General features: G+C 42.0%; 1 non-coding gene across 1 annotated transcript; it reads right to left on the reverse strand.

Moving 5' to 3' along the window:
* Positions 1–4,489: 4,489 nt before the first annotated feature.
* On the reverse strand, positions 4,490–4,564 carry Trnas-cga (transfer RNA serine (anticodon CGA)). The gene has a single exon. It is a non-coding gene; the product is annotated as a tRNA-Ser (tRNA).
* Positions 4,565–10,652: the final 6,088 nt, after the last annotated feature.

Raw genomic sequence — 10,652 nt, forward strand, 5'->3', positions numbered from 1 at the left:
AAGGGCAACAGTCTGGATGATTGACTGATCTGGCCCTGTGACACTAACCAAATCGGCCTTGCTGTTTTGGTACTGCGAACGGCTGAAAGCAAGGGGAAACTACAGCTGTAATTTTTCCCGAGGGCATGCAGCTTTACTGTATGATTAAATGATGATGGCGTCCTCTTGGGTAAAATATTCCGGAGGTAATATAGTCCCCCATTCGGATCTCCGGGCGGGGACTACTCAAGAGGACATCGTTATCAGGATAAAGAAAACTGGCGTTCTACGGATCGGAGCGTGGAATGTCAGATCCCTTAATCGGGCAGGTAGATTAGAAAATTTAAAAAGGGAAATGTATAGGTTAAAGTTAGATATAGTGGGAATTAGTGAAGTTCGGTGGCAGGAGGAACAAGACTTTTGGTCAGGTGAATACAGGGTTATAAATACAAAATCAAATAGGGTTAATGCAGGAGTAGGATTAATAATGAATAAAAAAAATAGGAGTGCGGGTAAGCTACTACAAACAGCAACTAGCTCTGCAGATGAGGAAGAAATTGATGAAATGTATGATGAGATGAAAGAAATTATTCAGGTAGTAAAGGGAGACGAAAATTTAATAGCCATGGGTCACTGGAATTCGACAGTAGGAAAATAGATAGAAGGAAACATAGTAGGTGAATATGGATTGGGGCTAAGAAATGAAAGAGGAAGCCGTCTGTTAGAATTTTGCGCAGAGCATAACTTAATCATAGCTAACACTTGGTTCAAGAATCATAAAAGAAGGTTGTATACATGGAAGATCCCTGGAGATACTAAAAGGTATCAGATAGATTATATAATGGTAAGACCGAGATTTAGGAACCAGATTTTAAATTGTAAGACATTTCCAGGGGCAGATGTGGACTCTGATCACAATCTATTGGTTATGAACTGTAGATTAAAACTGAAGAAACTGCAAAAAGGTGGGAATTTAAGGAGATGGGATCTGGATAAACAGAAAGACCCAGAGGTTGTACAGAGTTTCAGGGAGAGCATTAGGGAACAATTGACAGGAATGGGGGAAAGAAATATAGTATCAGAAGAACGGGTAGCTTTGAAAGATGAAATAGTGATACAAACGTATCAAAAATGAGATCGACAGGAAGTACAAAATGGCTAAGCAGGGATGGCTAGAGGTCCAATGTAAGGATGTAGAGGCTTATGTGATGAGGGGTAAGATAGATACTGCCTACAGGAAAATTAAAGAGACCTTTGGAGAAAAGAGAACCACTTGCTTGAATATCAAGAGCTCAGATGGAAACCCAGTTCTAAGCAAAGAAGGGAAAGCAGAAAGGTGGAAGGAGTATATAGAGGGTCTATACTGGGGCGATGTTTTTGAGGACAATATTATGGAAATGGAAGAGGATGTAGATGAAGATGAAATGGGAGATATGATACTGCGTGAAGAGTTTGACAGAGCACTGAAAGACCTGAGTCGAAACAAGGCCCCGGAAGTAGACAACATTCCATTAGAACTACTGACAGCCTTTTGAGAGCCAGTCCTGATCAAACTCTAAAATCTGGTGAGCAAGATGTATGAGACAGGCGAAATTCCCTCAGACTTCAAGAAGACTATAATAATTCCAATCCCAAAGAAAGCAGGTGTTGACAGATGTGAAAATTACCGAACTATCAGTTTAATAAGTCACAGCTGCAAAAAACTAACGCGAATTCTTTACAGACGAATGGAAAAACTGGTAGAAGCCGACCTCGGGGAAGATCAGTTTGGATTCCGTAAAAATGTTGGAACAAGTGAGGCAATACTGACCCTACGAATTACCTTAGAAGAAAGATTAAGGAAAGGCAAACCTACGTTTCTAGCATTTGTAGACTTAGAGAAAGCTTTTGACAATGTTGACTGGAATACTCTCTTTCAAATTCTAAAGGTGCAGGGGTAAAATACAGGGAGCGAAAGGCTATTTACAATTTGTACAGAAACCAGATAGCAGTTATAAGAGTCGAGGGGCATGAAAGGGAAGCACTGGTTGGGAAGGGAGTGAGACAGGGTTGTAGCCTCTCCCCATTGCTATTCAATCTGTATGTTGAGCAAGCAGTAAAGGAAACGAAAGAAAAGTTTGAAGTAGGTATTAAAATCCATGGAGAAGAAATAAAAACTTTGAGGTTCGCCGATGACATTGTAATTCTGTCAGGGACAGCAAAGGATTTGGAAAAGCAGTTGAACGGAATGGACAGTGTCTTGAAAGGAGGGTATAAGATGAAAATCAACAAAGGCAAAACGAGGGTAATGGAATGTAGTTCGAATTAAGTCGGGTGATGCTGCGGGAATTAGATTAGGAAATGAGATACTTCAAGTAGTAAAGGAGTTTTGCTATTTGGGGAGCAAAATAACTGATGATGGTCGAAGTAGAGAGGATATAAAATGTAGACTGGCAATGGCAAGGAAAGGGTTTCTGAAGAAAAGAAATTAGTTAAAATCCGGTACTGATTTAAGTGTCAGGAAATCGTTTCTGAAAGTATTTGTATGGAGTGTAGCCATGTATAGAAGTGGAACATGGACGATAAATAGTTTGGACAAGAAGAGAAAGGAAGCTTTCGAAATGTGGTGCTACAGAAGAATGCTGAAGATTAGATGGGTAGATCACGTAACTAATGAGGAGGTATTGAATAGAATTGGGGAGAAGAGGAGTTTGTGGCACAACTTGACGAGAAGAAGGGACCGGTTGGTAGGACATGTTCTGAGGCATCAAGGGATCACCAATTTAGTACTGGAGGGCAGCGTGGAGGGTAAAAATCGTAGAGGGAGACCAAGAGATGAATACACTAAGCAGATTCAGAAGGATGTAGGTTGCAGTAGGTACTGGGAGGTGAAGAGGCTTGCACATGATAGAGTAGCATGGAGAACAACAATGTTGTTGTTGTGGTCTTCAGTCCTGAGACTGGTTTGATGTAGCTCTCCATGCTACCCTATCCTGTGCAAGATTCTTCATCTCCCAGTACTTACTGCAACCTACACCCTTCTGTTGTTCGTTTTATATCTAAGCCGGTTGTGAAAGGGATTATCCGAGTGGGACGGAAATCGGTACATGTGTTGAATGTTGTTGTTGTGGTCTTCAGTCCTGAGACTGGTTTGATGCAGCTCTGCATGCTACTCTATCCTGTGCAAGCCTCTTCATCTCCCAGTACCTACTGCAACCTACATCCTTCTGAATCTGCTTATTGTATTCATCTCTTGGTCTCCCTCTACGATTTTTACCCTCTACGCTGCCCTCCAGTACTAAATTGGTGATCCCTTGATGTCTCTGAACATGTCCTACCAACAGGTCCCTTCTTCTTGTCAATTTGTGCCACAAACTTCTCTTCTCCCCAATTCTATTCAATACCTCCTCATTAGTTACGTGATCTACCCATCTAATCTTAAGCATTCTTCTGAAGCACCACATTTCGAAAGCTTCCTTTCTCCTCTTGTCTAAACTATTTATCGTCCATTTTTCACTTCCATACATGGCTAACTCCATACAAATACTTTCAGAAACGACTGCCTGACACTTAAATTTATACTCGATGTTAATAAACTGTCTTCTTCAGAAACGCTTTCCTTGCCATTGCCAGTCTACATTTTATATCCTCTCTACTTCGACCATCATCAGTTATTTTGCTCCCCAAATAGCAAAACTCTTTTACTACTTGAAGTATCTCATTTCCTAATCTAATTCCCTCAGCATCACCCGACTTAATTCGACTACATTCCATTATCCTCGTTTTGCTCTTTTTGATGTTCATCTTATACCGTCCTTTCAAGACAGTGGCCATTCCGTTCAACTGCTCTTCCAAGTCCTTTGCTGTCCCTGACAGAATTACAATGTCATCGGCGAACCTCAAAGTTTTTATTTCTTCTCCGTGGATAATAATACCTACTCCGAACTTTTCTTTTGTTTCCTTTACTGCTTGCTCAATATACAGATATACTTGAGTATTTCTGGTATCTCAACTGGAGATTTTTCAGAGCTCATTTAACTTTAGGGCTCTGTATCTCAGAATGAACAAAAATGGACTTGTATCACTATTGAAGTAAGCCCTTCAATTAGAGGTGACGGGACTGTTGTTAATGTTTTGGTGGACAGTTACGGCTGCAGCTGGGCGGAGGAAAGCTAGCTGCGAGATAACGAAAAAGGCCGCTTCACTGCCGTCACTTCGTGGAATAGGGAGGTACGCGGACACATGTTTGTCAGACGGGGCTGCGGGCCCCGGCTGCCGCTTTCACGCAGAGCAACTCAAACTCACGCTGGCGGACACAGGCCGAGCGCTGAGGGTTCTCCTAGAAACGGGGAGCGGAGCTGTTGGCGGACTACAGTGCGTTGTCCCAGAGACTCCAGACTGAATCCGTACGGCTTCTTTCAGCAGAGTCACGACGACTCGGTGCCTTGATAACTATTCCCGGCTAGGGAGAGAGAGTTCTTCTTAATCTCCAGGTTTCGACTTATGAAACTTCCTGGCAGATTAAAACTGTGTGCCCGACCGAGACTCGAACTCGGGACCTTTGCCTTTCGCGGGCAACTGCTCTACCAACTGAGCTACCGAAGCACGACTCACGCCCGGTCTCACAGCTTTACTTCTGCCAGTATCTCGTCTCCTACCTTCCAAACTTTACAAAAGCTCTCCTGCGAACCTTGCAGAACTAGCACTCCTGAAAGAAAGGATATTGCGGAGACATGGCTCTTTCAGGAGTGCTAGTTCTGCATTAGTGCGAGTATTCAGGACTTGACACGGAGAAAGAGATGGAGGTCCAAACTCCGAGTCGACACAGATATGGGATGTTCGCTGCATTTGTCACTCCGGATGGTGTATGGTGAGCAGTCTGCAGCTCCAGCACAGGAATTTTTAAAATGAACCTGCACCGCCCACAATCAGTGCTTTCAGACAGCAGCAGTCGCCGTCCTATTTATATTCCGTGGTATCTTGCAACTTTGCAGTTCACGATCACTGTCAACGACTGAGTTTCAGTCAGACCACGTTAACGTTGCTAATGGCGAAGAAGGAGTTAAATTTCGACCCACACCCCAGCTTCGTCAACCGTGCATCAGTACACACAATTCGTTTCATTATTCAAGGTAATCCATGTTGTTTATATCAATTCATGTCTACTGTCATTCTCTGTTGGTATAATAAATTTATAGTCAGCTAAAATTTCATTTATTATTTCAGAAGATATTTTTACTTTTTTCGTTTATTCATTTCATTCATTTGCGTGCGATTTCACAGGAACTGTTTTGGAACATTATACGTTGTGTCAACTTCAGCTTCACTGCTAAGGGCCACAATCAGTAATTTGCGTGGAAACTGTCCGTCATGGTAACATTCTGCAGCAGTGCAACTGAAGGTTGGTTCCGTGCCATAGGATATTCCAGTATAAACGTTCAGTAGAGGGGGACCACATACCTTCTACCAAAACAGACGTGTTGTAACGTGAATTAGCTGATTCAGCGCCTGCATAAATTAAATGACAAATATATAAAATGTTCCTACATGGGATGCATGACACAATTAACAAGAATACTGACACAATTGACACACCTTTTAGAGGTCCAAGTAAAGCTCAATAGCTTGGGCGCCAACTACTCCTACTGTGAAAGCCTGTGAGCGTCTGACACTCGTTAACGCCTCTGCATATTTGATATCTTTAGAAATAGTACTTGGCTGCTGCACACTACGGAAAATCATCACAATGAGGTAAACATCTTAAAAGTACCGTTGTTATGTTTATTATCGAAGGGTCGCCTAACCATAAGCAAGTTTTAGTAAACTAGGGATAGCAAAATGTACGTCAGATGGAGAATTTCATCTAATCAAGTGAATAATTGACAATGAATGCTACAGAGCAATATTCTCAAAACTGTTAAAAAATTAAGTAAAATGACTCTAAACATTGTGAGACCCACTTTTAATTGAAAGACCGAAGGAAGCAAAAATGAATAAGTCTTCCACATATGGGCAGCTCGCAAAAGCAAGAGAAATGAGACAAATATTTAACATAGACAACTGAGCATACAGGACGCATAACCAGATGAGTTAAATGCGCGCTGCTCAGAAGATGGACCGCACAACAGCCTGAGTGAAACACATTCTTCAAGTAAGGCAAGACATAGCCAGTCAGCCCCAGGCGAGAGCCGAGAAGTGAATACCTCTCAAAATTCAAGTTCTCTCCAGAATACCCACAATTCCCGGGCTCAACTTCGAGGGTTCATATGGCTCTGAGCACTATGGGACTTAACATCTATGGTCATCAGTCCCCTAGAACTTAGAACTACTTAAACCTAACTAACCTAAGGACATCACACAACACCCAGTCATCACGAGGCAGAGAAAATCCCTGACCCCGCCGGGAATCGAACCCGGGAACCTCAACTTCGAGGGCAGACTGAGTGCTGGTGCCAATCTGACGAATGAATATGTTCCCTTTTCCACATAAGAACAGGGGACAAAGCAACAGAAACTTCCCATTCAAAACTTGCAAAAAGCACCATTACAGTTCGTGACTTTGGCATTTGTTTCAGTCTCTCTTCATTGCTCAACACCAACTGCACCGTGTCTGGTGATGGTCGCTCTACTTTGGATTTGACTGCGTGTAATTTTGTAGGGAAGCAACGAACTTTCTCGTGGCAGGGGAGTGCCGGTAGGTGGTCTCCTCTTTGATATACGAGCAGAAAGGCAAATTTTACCCTCAAGCACACTCGGGAGAAAGTTGTGGCGACTGGAGGCATCCATGTCGGTGGCAACCCGAATAACGCCAGAAACTGTACACAATAAGAATTTTAATTTTTCTTCTTTAGAGCCAGCAGCAAAATATCTGTCTGATAACATTATTATTAAAATAGATGCACCAAAATAGCTGCTTGTGGTAGCAAATCTTTATTTACGACAGACTGTTTCGGCATTTATCGCCATTCTCAAGTACCTCTAGTCTGATGTGACATCCATACTACGTCGTTAGTGAACTGTCTTATAACTGTCACTGTTTTAATAAAGTGGTAAAAGAGGTAACATATTGAAAATAAAACTTTAATTGCGGTGTGGCAGTAGTTTGACAGTTCCACTCTTACGAAGCTATACAGAGGGGTCCACAAAAATGTATCCACTGTTTAAAAGTCCATAACTCGCAAACTAACTGACGGGGTTGTCTCATTTTTGGTGAAAATGCAGCTTAAAGTCCAACTTAAAAATATCACTGTTGGTGTTCGAAATGGTCACCATTAACATCCACACACAAACGATGCCGCTGAACTGCAGTACGAACTACTGACTGCAACGTGTTCAGTTGCATATTTGCATATGAATGTACGATGGATTCTCGAAGTTCATCCAATGTGCGTGACTTTTGTCGGTAAACGACGTGCTTTAGTGTTCCCCACAGGTAAAAGTCCAGAGGAGTTAGGTCTGGGGAACGTGGTGAATACTCCACAGCACCTCTACGGCCTATCCATCTTCCTGGTAGATTTTCGTCGAGATACGCCCTAACACCACTTTGGTAGTGGGTTGGGGCGCCATCTTGTTGAAAGTAAACTCTTCCGTCTCCATACAAGTCTCGAATGGCAGGTAAAATGGATGTCTGAAGCTTCTGAAGGTACACCTCACCGGTAACTGCGCCGTCAAAGAAGAATGGCCCAATCAAGCCCCGGTAAGACAACCCACACCACACATTTACTCCTGGTTTTGTCTACATGGACGTTCGGATTTTTAGCGGCCCAATAGATGCAATTGTGGCAATTTACTGTACCGTTGAGTTTGAACTGTGCCTCATCAGACCACACAATCATCTCTGCAAACTCTTCATCGTTTCGCACCATGTTAGTAAACTACTCGCAGTACTCCATTCTACGAAGTGGGTCGTCTTCGTTCACTGCGTGTAGCAATCGTGGGATGTAGCACTTCCACTTTGCTATCTTCAAAATTCGTCGAACACTTGAGCGACTCACTCCAGTTTCACGGGCACACTGTCTCACAGACTTCTGTGGTGAGCGAGTGAATTGTTGTAACACACGATGGGAGTTAGCTGGACTTGTTACTGTTACAGGTCGTCCAGATCGTTGTTTTTGTAAATCTCCTTCGGCTTCAAATTTGTGTCGAATGCGACGAATCGTTAAACGTGTCGGTGGCTCTGTTTGATACTCATTTCGCCATTGGCGTTGAACCTCATTAATGTTTTCGTACTTAAAATACCACTTCAAAACAGACTTCCTTTCATCGAATGTAAGCCTTGCGCCAGCCATGTTTACTCGAGTAACTAGATGCAACTAAGAACAAAACACTGACTACCTGGCGACTGTCATCTGACAAAACAAAACAACGCAATACAACGCTTGTGTGGCGATTGCCGGAACTACAAACTATTACACCACCAAAGATGAGACAACTCAGTCAATTAGTTTGCCAGTTATGGACTTTTGAACAGTGGATACATTTTTTTGGACCCCTCTGTATGTTTACCTCTTTCTTTAACATTTTATTTTCAATATATTACGTCATTATCCATCTTATTAAAACAGTGAAAGTTATAAGACAGTTCAATAACGACATAACATGGACGTCACATCAGTCTAGACATTCGACCATAAATATAATAGACTGGCCCTGACGTCATTTTCGTGGCTCCAACATCTCCGGGCTAAAGTCACGTGAATGTTGGCAAAACATGGTTGTTTCGTGTTGCGCTTATGGCTGTACTCAGCGTTTTGTCGGGGGAAATGGCATTACATTTCACGTGTGTTTCTATGATAATGCAGATACGTTTATTGAAATCTGCTGAAGTGACTTTTATATGTTTTTTACACTTGAAATAGAGTATCACGTAAATTAAAGCGTTGAAAGTGATGCCTGTAAAGTCAGACTCATATTACATTTTGGAAAGTATCTGTGATAATTCGGTTACAGAAGTAAGTATAAGTGTTTCTCGTTCCTACTCATAGGTTCCCTAAGGACGAAAACCGAAGACAGCTTTGGATACAGGCCCTGAAACGAAAAAACTTTAAGCCATCTGCACATAGGCGCCTTTTTGTATATACAAGTGAGATTATAGTAAGGTAAGAGCACCTATAGTCGACACATGAAGAGCATATTTTTCTACCTTCTAATACTATTAAATAAATGTAGGTTCCAAAATTATTTTCTGAAACTTCAGCGTCTCACATTTCATTTAAAATATCATTTTTTGAAACTGACAGTTTAAACTTTTGTAAAAATAGTAGAAACTGAACCTTTAAAGTGCACCTAAAATTGATACTCTAAAATGGACCTGCTCCTAAAGTCGACAATTTTGGGACCTATAGTTGACATAATTCCCATATCCCATTTTCCATTATAAGTGACTAGAGCTCAAAACGCGGCGAATCCAATGTTTAAAGTTTTGACACGAGCCCACTCTTATTGTTTAAAAGAATTTTAACGACGTTTTACTTTAACTGATAGTTTATAGTAATTTAGTCCCGCTGCCCACCAGAGGGGCCTTCGATGCATTTTTTAGATTTTATAAATGGTACTGTGAACAAATCCAGGTCAAATGTAGTTCTGACATAATTTTTCGCAAATAAAAAAGTAATTTTTGTTGGAAGCGTTTGGCAGTCAATTGAGAAATGTGGGTAAAATACGATACAAACACAGGATGGCAGACTGCTCATTTGAAATCCCGCCACGTTTTGCCAACAGTCACGTGGTTTATGTTGGAGCCACACCAGCCCTATAGCTTCTGCACAGCGAGGCCAGTCTACTAGTATCTATGGTCGAAGGTCTAGACGTACTTGACAATGGCGATAAATGTCGGAACAGTCTGTCGTAAATAAAAATTTGTTATTATAAGCAGCTATTTTCGTGCATATATTCTGATAAGCATTTTAATGTCATGACAGTTTCTATAAGAACCAGCTGCTACCCAGGAGGCGTTCATTCGTTGCACTGAAATGAAATGATATGATCGTATGGCACTTATTGGCAGGGATATCTCCTTCGGGGTTCGGCCGCCGTATTGCAAGTCTTTTTAGTTGACGCTACTTCGGCGACTTGCTTGTCAATGATAAGGAAAATGATGATGAAGGACACACAACACCCAGTCTCCTATCGGGAATCGAACCCGGCCCCCCTTGAGTGGTATGCAGTAACGCTACCGCTGCGCTACTGAGTTGGTTGTGCTGAAACACCGTGAAAACATTTCCGCCAACTACACGGGACTGCCGAGTCGCCCGGGACCACTTCTTTCTATCGATGAATCGATTACTTGCGACTCCTAGCAAAATGTTTCAAGCTCACACGTTTAATTATTTCGTAATCATGCCACAGCTGAAACAAAATCACAGTGTGATGTGTGACAGTCATGTTACACCACCATTGCATCCCTCTTCGAAAAGGAGCAAAAACCGCATCTCATATAGCAACTTTCGTTCGCAACTTGATGTAGACATCCCTGAAACTGACTGATGTAACCAAACAGAACTAAAGGCAATGACCCCCTGCAAGTCCTCCAGCATAGGTAATTGATCTGGCAAGGCGTCTAGCTGCCTGAATGACAAACACAACAAAGAAGGAATAATTTTTAAAAAATGTTAAAATCATTACAGTATCTCCGATATGCGCATGAACAAAATGTGTAACAACACAAATACAAGCCTAAACAGAATTTTGATCCC

Source organism: Schistocerca cancellata, chromosome 2 (genome assembly GCF_023864275.1).
Source record: "Schistocerca cancellata isolate TAMUIC-IGC-003103 chromosome 2, iqSchCanc2.1, whole genome shotgun sequence".
Classification (NCBI taxonomy): domain Eukaryota; kingdom Metazoa; phylum Arthropoda; class Insecta; order Orthoptera; family Acrididae; genus Schistocerca; species Schistocerca cancellata.